This window comes from Antechinus flavipes, chromosome 3 (assembly GCF_016432865.1).
Source record: "Antechinus flavipes isolate AdamAnt ecotype Samford, QLD, Australia chromosome 3, AdamAnt_v2, whole genome shotgun sequence".
NCBI classification, from domain to species: domain Eukaryota; kingdom Metazoa; phylum Chordata; class Mammalia; order Dasyuromorphia; family Dasyuridae; genus Antechinus; species Antechinus flavipes.
Window position 1 is genome coordinate 308,894,272 of NC_067400.1, and position 13,180 is coordinate 308,907,451.

The window sequence follows — 13,180 nt, forward strand, 5'->3', positions numbered from 1 at the left end:
TAACCTTATTACTGAAAATGTTCAAGCAGTATTCGAATTATGATCTTTCAGTGACCTTATCAATGAATTTTTCAGGAACATTAAGTAGGAGATTCCTGTCCTATTGGGCTAATTGATTTCTAATATCCTTTCCAAGGTGAAAAGAATGGTGACTCAAAGGTCAGAGGGATGGGGTTCTAATGGCAGTCAGAGAGTTGTGGAAATTCCCTTTTGGTTGGCACAGGTCCTTCATGAAAGAATTCATGAACCTGAAGAATTTTAAGTGGCAAAAATGGAAGTTTATTGTTGGATGAAAAGTCAGCTTTGCTAGAAAAACAAAAGCAAAGTCCTATTAGGGAAATGGAGACTGGCTTTGAGAAGAGAATGTCTTCTCAGCGGGCAGGAGTCCTGGCAGCTATGCCAAAGAGGCAAAGCATGCTACTTTGGACATTCTGCAAAGAAATGAGAGAGCAGAAATTTTTTTTATGAGTAGATATTGGTGGGGGACTGGGAGCAGTTTGAATTGATCAGACCAGAATCTCCCAACTGAAATTACTTTGAAGGCTTTTTCAGCTGAATTTGCATGGAGACCTGGATATCAAGGGAGATGATTTACCTTAGAAATGGCCCAACCTGAGAAGCTATCTCACAGATATCTTGGATCTTGGAAGGCCAAGAATCAAAAGGGACAGAATTTCTGAGGGTTACCTTTACAGATCAAAAGGGAACACAGTTTCACACCCCCATCAACCTTCTCTCCCCCAAGCAATTTCTAGCCAAATTCATTTGGAGAAAAAGGGGCAAAGATCTCAGACTTTTGTAATTATTTCAAGCTGACAAGGGTAGTAGAGATACTGGGGAAGGGGGGCGGAGTTCAAGCCAGGAGGGGAAGTGTGAGATCTGAAGACAGCAGCAACTAAGGGGAGTTGTGTGTCACATTCCATGGTCCCATGCTCTGTAGGCTGCAGGAATAGTTGAAAATTCAGCTTGAAACCTAGAGGAAACAAATGTGAGGAATTGATTAAAAGTGGGGTGTCATCCAGGGTGGAGATGGTAATGCTTGGTATTGGGGCCTTTGCAAATAATGCGTCAAGAGAATTTGTACTTGAATTCCACTTTGGATGTAAAAATGAAGGGATTGGATAAAGTGCTCACTGAACTCCTTTCCCTAAATCTATAATCCTATAGTAATGATAATAGCTAACATGTATATAGCACTTTAAGAACTGAATAGCATCTTATATGTTTTGCTCATTTGATCTTCACAACAAAACTGAGAGGTAGTCACAATTATTATCCCCATTTAACAGATGAGAAATTAGGTGCCTTGTCTGGGGTCATTAAGTTATTAAGTGTTTGAGGAGATTTATAAATCCATGACTTCCTGATACCAAATCTATCTCCAAATTGTTAATTTCCAAATTTGTTTTGTCATCAAATTATCTCATCTTCACCAAAAAATAAATACTGAGAATCCTAAACCTGCCAAATTTATCATCAGTACTATTGTCATTCCCATTTTGTTTCCCATTCTTATGGTTTTGCACTTGTTTTATCAAGTCTTGTTATATCATTGTTGGTAAACTATTGACTCATTTTAGACACATTGAATTCAATCCAATGATTGCTAAATGTATCTTCTGCCTGTGCAAGATACACAGTTGAAAAATAACAGTTTCTGTTTTCAAGGATGTTACGTTTTTATGGGTGGTGCTGGGATTGATAAAAGTGATATATGGGATCAGCTAGTATGCTGACATTGTTTTTCAGTTGTATCTGACTCTTAATGTTTTAATTTGAAGGTTTTCTTGACAAAAATAATAGTTTTTTTTAAAGATAGAGAGTAGTAAAAGATTACAATTTCCTTCTTCAGTTCATTTTACAGATCAGATATGAGACAAACAGGATTAAGTATCTTGTCCAGGGTCACACAGCTAATAAATGTTTGAGATAAGATTTGAACTCAAGAAAATGAGCCCGATTCCAAGTCCAGTGCTCTATCCATGGTGCTCTCTGACTACCACACCCAGATAGTACACACACACACACACACACACACACACACACACACACACACACAAATGAGAAAGGAGAGATGAATTTCAGCTGAAAGGATCAGGGAATTGCCATGCAGAAAGTTTTCCTTTACCTGGATTTTAAAATAAAGAAAAAACGTTAACAGGTAGAAATATAGAAAGTGTATAATCCAGGAATAGAGGATGAGTTGTTTCCTAGAGAGGACCATAGAGGGTAGGATAGAATTTATTGGAATGTTGAGTGCATGAACTAGACTAGAATGAAATGAGATGAAAAAACTAACTTGGACACAAGTTGTGGAAGACAACTTACTTCACAGACAACTTGGAGATAAGAATGAGGGTGAAAGAAGGTAGAATTGACAGGCAGCTGATTTGATTCAGGGGAGAAAAAAAGGGGAAAAGAATAGGAATGAGTTAAGGATGACTTTGAAGTGAGTAGGAAAGTGGTACCATCACCAGAAACAGGGTTATTTGATACAGGGAAGGCTGATGATTAATTCAGTTTTTGATATGTTGAGTTTGATTTGCTTGCAAGAAACACAACTTTTTTTCCTAAAGACAGTACAGTGCCTTCTACCTATATTTTGAATGCTTTCTCCATGACTAGGCTCAACCTTTGAACACATAATTATTCTTTCCTATCTGTACACTTTCCTACTCCAAAAATAAGGCATAATTTCTTGTGAGTGAGTTATACAGACTACATGTTCAGCATCCACAACATCTTTGATTTTTCTTTGGACTTTTCATACATAAATTTTCTACATGCACTTTGATCCCTGTTGCATCCTTCATTTCCATGCCTGAAATATTTTTCCTGAATGTGTACAACTAGAAAAAAAACCCTCAAAATAGCTGGAGTGTTTCTTTGCCTGATCCTTTTATTAGCTATTACCCTTCTCCATCCCTAAAGGAAAAACATTTGGCATATAGTTAATCTCTTCTGACCCCCAACCTCCTAACCAATTTGCTTGTATTTTCCAGCTCATTCTTTTTCTATTTTTAAAAGAATATGCCTTTTACTAGTCCTGTCAATATATCACAAAATCTCTGTAATCTAGTCACAATGTGTCACATATTGCCTGCTTCATTTCTGATGAGAATGAATAGCATCTTTTTACTTGGCCTAGCAGGAATAACCACAGAATCCTACCAGAAGTCCTATGTCCTGTACTGCCTCAAATATAAATTCAATTTCTCTTTTATCTGAAACTCACATCAAATTTCTTATTTTCAGGGATTTGAATTGCTATAAATATGTCCCTAGAGTTTTTCCTGATTGAATTAATAATCAGCTGTAGTTTCTTGATGCAAATCCACAGCATGGTTTTTCCTTTAAAGGAGCCTTCCTGTTGTACTTACCCTATCATAGCCGTGGATATTGTTTTATCTTTCTCTCTCCTCTTCTACCACAGTCCTAATAGATGACAAAATGGACCAATGAACAATTTCTACTTCTTTTCTCTCATGCCCTCCTCCTCCTCTTCCTTCTTCCTCTTTCTTCCTCTTCTTCCTCTTTCTCTCTTTCCAACCTTTCCTATTTTACTACCTTTTTACTATATTCCCCCTTCTTCAAAATTCTCATTTATAGCTAGCATAGTAGAGTTTTGTGTATTTAACTCCCACACATCTTTTCGAACTAGTTTCATTATTGTTTAAGTATGTCACCTTTTTTCATCAAATTCTGAATGGTTTAGGTCCAAAGCCCAAATCTGAACTTACTCTCCTCTATATCTTTCCTCTCTTGAGCTACCTGCTGGACTTGCTGTAATGTCCTCTACATTATCTTATCCTCATTAGCAATGCCCATGTTTTCTCATTCTAGCATGCACTGGTCACTCTCACAATTGAAAATATTTTATGTTCACAAAAATTTAGGGAAGAATAGTAAAACCTCTATTTCATGAATGAAAAAAGTAACTGAAATATTTATGCTGTAATTAGGTACATAATCAATTTTTCTGACTCCTAGGTTGAGACTTTTGTCTTTTAGTTCAACGTTTAAGCTCTTGCCCATTTGGAGATAACTAATATGGGAGAAAAGATAGGAGCACACTGTGGAAATGAAGTCAGTATTTGATACGTTACTTCTTCCCAAACACAGATATTCAGAGACCTAGTTATTTGTCTGAATAGAATGTCTACATACATACATATGCATATGTGTAAGTAGAAAAATATAAAGTAATAATGGTCTTAGAAACATAGGATATTCCAGCCATGATATAGCAGTTCTCGTTATTCTTTCTCTCCAGTGGGAAAATTGGACCACTAAAAAAAAAAAAGGAAGGAAAAAAAAGAAAGAAAAAAGGAAGAAAAAAGGGAGGGAGACAATGACGGGGAAGGAAGGAAAGAAGGAAGAAAAAGTAAAAAGATAAGAAGGAATACAATACAGAAACATCAGTTCTTCCCCTCAAGAAGCTTGCCTTCTAAAATAATAAATATTGAAGGAAATATAGGAAAATTGGACCACTAATGCACTCTTGGTGGAGTCATAAAGTGATCAAACTATTCTGGAGAGCATTTTGCAACTATACTCAAAAGCCTATAAAATTGTTCTTATTCTTTGACTCAGCAACACCACTGTGAGGTCTGTATCCTCATTGTTTAGGAGATTTAAACAAAAAGAAAAAGAAGAGAACTGATAGGTACAAAAATATTTACAGCAGATCTTTATCTGGTGGCAAAGAACTGAAAATTGAAAGGGTTCCCATCAATTGAAGAATGGTTAACAAATTGTGATATAAAATTGTAATGGAATATTATTGTACAATAAGGAATAGGATCAGGATTCTTTCAGACAAATCTGGAAAGGCTTGAATGAACTGGTGCAAAGTTAAGCGAGCAGAACCCGGAGAACATTGCATGCAGTAACTGTAATATTGTGTGATGATCAATTGTGAATGATTATTTATTCTCAGTAATACAATGATCTAAGACAATTCTGAAGAATGTATGATGAAAAATGTTATTCAAATCCAGAGAAAGATCTGATGAATTCTAAATGCAAATCAAAGCATATTTTAAAAAAATAATTCATTTATTTGTCTTGTATTTACCAGTCTGCATTTTTTATTTCAACATTCAACATATTTCAACAATATGGAAATATATTTTGCATGACTGCATATGTATAACCTATATCACATTGCTTGTCTTCTCAATGATGAGGGAAAGAATTTGGTACCCAAAACTTAAAAAAAAATCTTAAAAATTGTTTTTTCATGCAATTGGAAAAAAATTAAAACAACAAAAAAGAAGCTTACTTTCTATTGAGGAAGCCTTTGGTGCCTTCCTGGTGGCTTCTCTAGAAATGGCAGTGGCTCTCAGGGGTCCCTGTCTGGGTTCAGGCTATGTGGCCATGGACATCAAGAAACAGGTTATATAGGAGTTGTGGAAAAAGAGGCCGGGGATGATCTAGTCTTGAATAACTGCTTTTCAGATGATGGGAAGATTGGGGGCCTGTTTTCAGATTTGAAAAAAAAAAAACCTTGTGTTTCTCAGCATGGCAAACATCAACCAGGTCCTACCAAGGCTTCCTCACCTATGAAAGTTGGGGTGATAACCATGTCTCTGGAGGCCTGGGGATTCTGGCAGAACAAAAACTCAGCCTGAGTTAGTTAAGCCTCAGTGGGAACAAAATCAAGGACACCAACTGAAGCCCCTGAAGAAACTGCCTGACCTCAAGAGCCTGAACCTTTTAAAATGTGATGTGACTATGCTGATGAGCTACCAGAACAGTGTGTTTGCCCTTTTGTGCCTGCTTATCTATCTCTATGACTGTGATGCTGATGACAAAGAAGCTCTAGATTTGACCCTGAGGTTGATAGAGAGGGTGTGACGAATATTTGCAGAGAGAACAGCAGAGTGATAAGTGAAGAAAAGGAGAAGGAGGAAGAGGAGGAGCTTGATGAAGATGATGATATTGATGGAGGTGAGGAAGATGAGAAGGAGGAAGAAGATGGAGCAGAGAATGAGGAGGATAAGGAGGAAGATAACGATGGAGAAGAATGTCAGCATGGAGAGAAAAGGAAACAAGCTGCTTCTGATGAGGTGGAGAACAAGGAGGATGAAGACAACTGAGCCAGCTGCTCTTCCCTGCAATCAGTAAGCAAGCAGAAGATTATAGATGGACTCTTCCAGCTTTGCTCTTTGCTCGCTCAGCTCTGGGCATGGTGGTTCTGGGATCTGTTCTTTTCCAGATGGGTTCCACAGGTATTGTTTGACCAGGGGATTTGGTAATCAAAGATTCTCTCCATTTTCATGGGTGTGTTTTATTTTTTCTAAATCTTTAGTTCCAAGAATAATATGGTCCATATCCTGCCTGGACACTCTCTTAGGATAAACCTTGTAGCCTCCTCCTCCTCTCTTACTGGTTTTTTAACAAATAAAATTGAAATTTAAAAAGAAAACATAGTGGAGTTGCGACCAGGGAAACAACCTTTGGTCTGGGAAGTCACAAAGTTACAAAGATGGTGAATTGAATAAAAGTCTGCCACTTAAAAGAAGTTGCTCTTATAATGCAGTTGCCATTTTTTGTAAGCAAATTCTAGTTATTACTTCAGGGTTAAGGTCATTCTAAAACTGTCAAAATCTTCAAGTCAGAAAATTTAGCTTGAAGATTTTTACTGCACTCTAAAATGACCTTTCATTTGGGTATAATAGAATACCTTCAGTTGCCACATTTGAATCTGTGACTGTCTTGATCTGGCCAATATCTCTAGACATTTGAGTCTCAAATTTAGTAGCACATCATAGGAAAAAATTGCAAAAATTCCCTCAAATTATGACCAATGTGAAGATGCTAATTCAGAATAGATATACAATAACCACTATTGAAAGAGCACTGTGATTATTCTGTTAGTGTTATTAAATGCATTTGAAAAACTGGTGAGAGTGTCTTTTTATAAAGATTTAAGACCCAGTGTGAGAGAGCATATATAAGCTTAGAAAAATAATGATGAGCTGAAAGAAGCTGATGGCCCACACACTATCAGAGTGACCCCAGCTGTTAATTAGCCCCATAGGACATGCCCTGGATGGTAAATGTTAGCTTCTTGAAGGCTTTCATGGCTAATGTCAGATCAAAATTGTTATTGCTAGTGTACAGGTTGTGGAATCACCTTTGCGGAACAACATCCCAAGGATGAAAATGTCTTTTTGCTTAAACTGCTTAGCTACAAACATAGTATCTGAAATGGCCTAAGAGCATCACTCACTAACTTTCCTTCTTTTTCAAGTAGAAATTGGCATAGAATCAGGAAAGAAATCTTTTCATTTCAACACTAATCCTGTATATTTGTTTGAGTACAAAGATCCTGTTGGGGGAGGCATGCTGGCAATGCTTGGATAAACCTTGCCCACAGTTGTCTGAAATACTTAGGCCTAGAAACAGACTAGCAAGACTGCCAGATTTTCATTTGCCTGATTCATATTTACTAGCATCAGCTTTTCCCTCAGAACCATCTCTACTTTTATCTAATGAGGCAAGAAAGTATTATAATAAAAAAAAAATCTGGACCTGAGTCAGGATAACCTGAGTTCAAATGTGACTGCACTTGCTAACTATGATCATGGGCAATACATTTAATCTCTGCCTTCCTTAGTTGCCTCACCTGTAAAATGGTACAATAATAAAACCTATCTTCCAGGTTTGTTGTGAGGCTAATATTTGTTAAGCATTTGCAAACTTTAAAGCATTATGTAAGTGATAGCTACTATTATTTCTTAACCACTTTCAGAATCCATTTCTTCATTTGTAAAATGGGGTTAATAGTAGCATCTACCTCAAGGGTGCTTGTAAAGATTAAATGAGCTATTAGATGCAAACCTTAAAGCATTAAAGCACTGGGTTTACAATCAGGAAGTCTAATTTTTTAAATTCAAATCCAGCCTCAGAAAAGTCACTTAACCCTGTTTTGCCTCAATTTCCTCTTCTGTCAAATGATTTGGTAAAGAAATGGCAAATCACTCCTGTATCTTTGCAAGAAAACTCCAAAAGGTGTCACAAAGAGATGGACAAAACTGAACATTAACAAATCAATTTTTAAAGAAAATATACCTGTCTGAAGAAAATTGGAGATTTCCATGAAAATTGAGCTAAAAGGTACTAATAGTCATGGATAAACTATATTAAATTTTTAAACAGAGGGATTGCTTGATTTATTTTATGTCCTGAACCAATATGTTATTTATCTTTATATCATTGGATAAATTTCTGAAAACCTGAGAAAAAACAGGTTAACATCTGGCATAAATTACTAGTACAATGAAGGGCAAGGTAAGGGTTGGGGAGATAAGGAGAAGGGGGGTTATTAACTCTGTAACAAGTTATATTGACAAAGCCTGCCAATCTGCTTAAGTTTTCATTAGTTTACCAAGGTCTGGCATCAACTTGGTCCAAGTTGATGTACAATGGATCCAGAATCTGAGTGCAAATTTTTTCTCTCTTGCTACTGGCTGGGCCCTTCAATATGTTGGCTCATTTAATTACCCTGATTAAAAAAGTCTTATTGGGGCTCTTCTTCCTTTCCTTCCCTGTGGGTTACTGAAGAACTCTGGAAAGAGCCTTCTCACGAATAACTCTGGAATGCTGCTGGTTCTTCTTATAATTCTTATACCCCACAATCAGATGGCATATGTTGTGAATACATGGGAGCCACCTAACAGTGGCTGCTGTAGATCCAACCCAGAATGGATCTCATGAAAGGATGATACAAGGAGATTGATACATTGTTAGTAGAGTTGTGAACTGATCCAACCATTCTGGAGAGCAATATTGAACTATGCCCAAAGGGCTATCAAACTGTGCATACCCTTTGATCTGGCAGTATCTCCACTGGACCTGTATCCCAAAGAGATAATCAAAAATGGAAGAGGATGCACATGTGCAAAAATGTTTGTAGCAATCCTTTTTGTAGTGATAAGAAACTGGAAACTGAGTGGATGTCCATCAGTTGGAGAATGGCTGAATAAGTTATGGTATATGAAACAATCATCAGGATGATTTCAGAAAGATCTGGAGAAACATATATGAACTGATGCTAAGTGAAATGATTAGAACCAAGAGAACACTGTACACAGCAACAAGATTACACAATGATCAATTTGATGGATGTGGCTTTTTTTTTTTTTTAGCAGTGAGGTGATTCAGGCCAGTTTCAATGGACTTGTGATGGAGAGCACCCTAAAAGGGACTGTGGGAACTGAGTGTTGATCACAACATAGTATGTTAATTTTTTGCTGTTGTTTTATTGCTTTTAGTTTTCTTTCTTGTTTTTTTCCTCTTTGATATGATTTTGATATGAATTTGATAATTGTAAAAATATGTATAGAAGAATTGCATATGTTTAACATATATTGGATTACTTGCCTTTAAAGGGAGGAGGTGAGGGGGGGGAAGGAAGGGGGAAAGAAATTTGGAACATAAGGTTTTACAAAAGTAAATGTTGAAAACTATGCATATATTTTGAAAATAAAAAAGTTTTTAAAAATTTGGGGTCTTTCTCAATGGAGGTCTTCAAGGAAAATATGGCAGACCAATTTTGGATATGTTGTAGGGGTAATTCTTTTTTTTTTCCTGAGGCAATTGGGATTAAGTGACTTGCCCAAGGTCAGACAGCTACAGGGATAATTCTTTTAGGGTATAAATTTGACAAGTTGCTCTTTTACATCCATTGCAAATTCAAAATGTAGTGACTTTGTAATCTAAGGAACATTTCTGAAAATTTTTTTAAAACTTCACCCTAAGAATTAGGGTGTTTTGATTCCTTGCCTATTCTTTCAATTTCTGGATATGGAAAGTTTCTGAAATCTACAATAAGGGAAGATTAAGAAGGGAAATTGTGATTAAGTTTAGAGGATGGTTGAAACTACTTGCCTATCACTGGATCTGAAGTACCAGTGGTTTGTTGGTAAGTGATTCATGTTACAAGTAAAACATTCTGTACAATTTACTTCTACTATCATTAATCTGGGATTTGTAATAATTTGGATATAGGTTGAATTGGTTTACAATATATCTAATTATTCAAGTGGCATATTAGCCACAGCCAAAAATGCTTTTCTTCCCAATATATTTAAGGAAATGATTCCTTTTGGAATATCATAATTCTCTGAATTTCCTCACTTTTCTTTTCTAGTTTTTAGTCCAGATGTCATAAGTGATGAGGAGGCATTAGGAAGGAAATAGTTTGAATGTTGTCATGTAATGTAAAAAGACCTGAAGATCCTTCTTCTGGGCCTTTCTTGCTTTTTTGCAAATTTGAGATAATAGCATCTTATCTAATTGACACAAGCTAGAATAGTTGATTTCTTGAAGTTCCTTTGAGCTTTTTGCCCTCTGAATAAGTTTATGGAGGAGAAAGGGAAAGCTCAAGTCTTTTTTCTTCTTTCATTCTGTTTTCTCCTTATCTTCATATAAAGAGGTGAATAAAACATCAGCTATATTGACTTATTAGTCGCTAATTTCCCCAGATATTCTCCTTCCCCCTTTTTTCTTGCTAACTCTGTGACACAAAAACTCATAAGGCATATAGCTTTACTTGCTCTCATATAGAATAATGTTTGCATTTCATTCTGCTTGGCCATATAGGGCAGAAACAGGGTTATTATCTTTCTGGGAAGCAGATTTCATCTCAAAACAAGGCAAATTTCCTAACAATTCAAAAATGGAGTGGACTTCCTTGAAGGAAGTGGTTTTCCATTGAATTGGAAAGCTGACTCCTTGTTAAAAGAGAGAGAGAGAGAGAGAGAGAGAGAGAGAGAGAGAGAGAGAGAGAGAGAGAGAATAAGAGAGAGTATGTGTGTGTGTAGGATGGGATAGATTAGACGATCTATAAAGTTTATTTGAGCTTTGAGATTCTGTGAGAGGTTTGTAGTACATCACACTGTGTGGATTCTTTATGGAGAATTTATGGGAGGACATGTTCCCAAATCATATCACATTAGAAAGAAGTGTATGGGTGGCTATCTGCAATAATGGAAATAAGGCCCACAGTGATGAGCTCACAAGTCATGGAAGGATTAAAGGAAGAAGAGGGGTTGTATATAATAGAGGGGCCTTAGGATGGGAGAATGCATTTAGACAGATGGATCACTGGACAGGAGGGAGCAGTGTGTCCTGGAAAGACCATATGTATGGCATAGACTCAACATAACTGAGAAACACTGAATTAGAGTACTATGCTAATGAGTCTGAGGTGACGGATTCATTCCTTTTGTGACACAGATCTAGTCACATATGCTCATAGCACTTCCCACTTGTCATTAATTATGCCCACACCTAGTCTTTTAATCTTCGAGGCTCTCTTTTCCCTTATAGTGAATACTTAGAGCTCAGAGCTATGTTAATTATATTTTTATATATTTCGGGAACAGATTATTACAACTCCCCAAATGTTAATATCGTTTGGGGGTTAGCCCTAGGATCCAAGGCCCACAAAGTCTCTGGTCAATTATGTAAGCAGGAAATATTTACCTTTATTTGGTTCTAGAACCCAATCCTTTATACTCAACATAATCAATTTTGAAGATATTTACTTGACTGCCCTTCCTCCTTCACACTCACTTATTAATATTCTACACAGCTCTACACTCACTCACTAATAGATACTTTTTTATCTTTGTCTCTAGTCCTCCCTTCCCTGTGAGTTTAAATCTCAACCCAAACTGGGAGAAAGAATGATCTTGATCTTGCTCATATTTCTTTCTTTCTCATCACTCTGGAGAACTGCAAGCCCTTGAGGTTAAACATGATGGGGATGGTTGCCATACTTGTCCATGGTTCAGAGGATGGCATTGTGCCATTCAAAATTTCACTTTCTATCTCTGTCTCTCTCTGACTGTCTCTCAGTTTCTATTTCTCTCTGTCTTTCTCTGTTTCTCTCTATCTCTCTGTATCTTTCTGTCTCTTTCTCTCTTTCCCCCTTCCTTCCTTTTATCTCTCTTTGTTTTTATTTTTATATCTCTTTCTCCATTTCTCTATCTTTTTGTATCTCTCTCTTTCCCTCTCCCCTTCACTCATTCAGTAATAACCACTACGTGCTCCTCACATCAAAATGCCAGTAACAATCACCAACATCAAGAGGGTACCTTGACACTTTTATAGCCTGAGGGGATAATGAACAATTGTGGATGAATACAGGAACACTCCATCTTCCTCTCCCAGCTGTCTGCTTCCCCCCAGGGTTCTTGACCTTAACACTTTGCTTCATTCTATTTGTTTTATTCTATAGCTACAGATTGGACTCCTGACCCTGACCAATCATTGTGCATGCTGTGAGTCATACAGAGGGAAAGTGGTAGGATGAGGATGGGTGAGCACAAATTCTTTACAACATGGCAAAACCTCAAGAATCTTTACTTTCCTCTGTGACATATCTCCCAATCCATCTCTTCCTTGTGACGTATAAATCACATAGTAGGAAGTATGAGCAGCAAGATTTGAACCCAGGCCTCCCAGACTTCCCATCATTGACCTCTACCTACCACTTTTATAAATCTATAATTTCTGGAGAAAGGCTATACTTATGACAGATAGGTAATACAGTTTACTTGATTGTATTCCTTTATTTCTAGGGATAGCTATTTAGCACAGTCTCTCATGTCCAGAAGTCTCATCTTCCTGCGTTCAAATTTGGCATCAGATACTAGTTATGTGATCTTGAGCAAGTCACTTAACACCATTTGCCTCAGTTTTTTCATCTCTAAAATGAACTGCAGAGGGAAATGACAAACCACTTTAGTACCTTTGCCAAGAAAACCCCTAATAAAAAGAATTGAACATGACTGAAAAACAAAAAAAAATTATATTAAACTAAAGGTGTGCTAATAATAGATTGCATTTATCTAGATTTAAAATCTGATTCAGAGAATAAGCTTTGAAACACGATCTTTCTCATAGAAGACACTGACTTAAATCCAAGGGCCAGATTTGGGGATTGGAAAATTTATTTATTCAAGATCAGAGATATTGTTGGTTTAGTTCGAGACCACCACAATAAAGTAAATAGCACAATAAAGTGAGTCATATGAATTGTTTTTTTGCTTTCCCCAAAGTTTTTTGTTTCCCAGTGCATATAAAAGCTATGTTTACACTATTCTGTGGTCTATTAGGTATACAAGAGCATTACATCTAAAAACATCAATATAGTACATACCTT

The 13,180-nt window shown here is 36.7% G+C and overlaps 1 pseudogene; it reads left to right on the forward strand.

Annotated features, from left to right (window-relative positions):
• The first annotated feature begins 5,379 nt into the window (after positions 1 to 5,379).
• On the forward strand, positions 5,380 to 6,101 carry LOC127558185 (acidic leucine-rich nuclear phosphoprotein 32 family member B-like; annotated as a pseudogene).
• Positions 6,102 to 13,180: the final 7,079 nt, after the last annotated feature.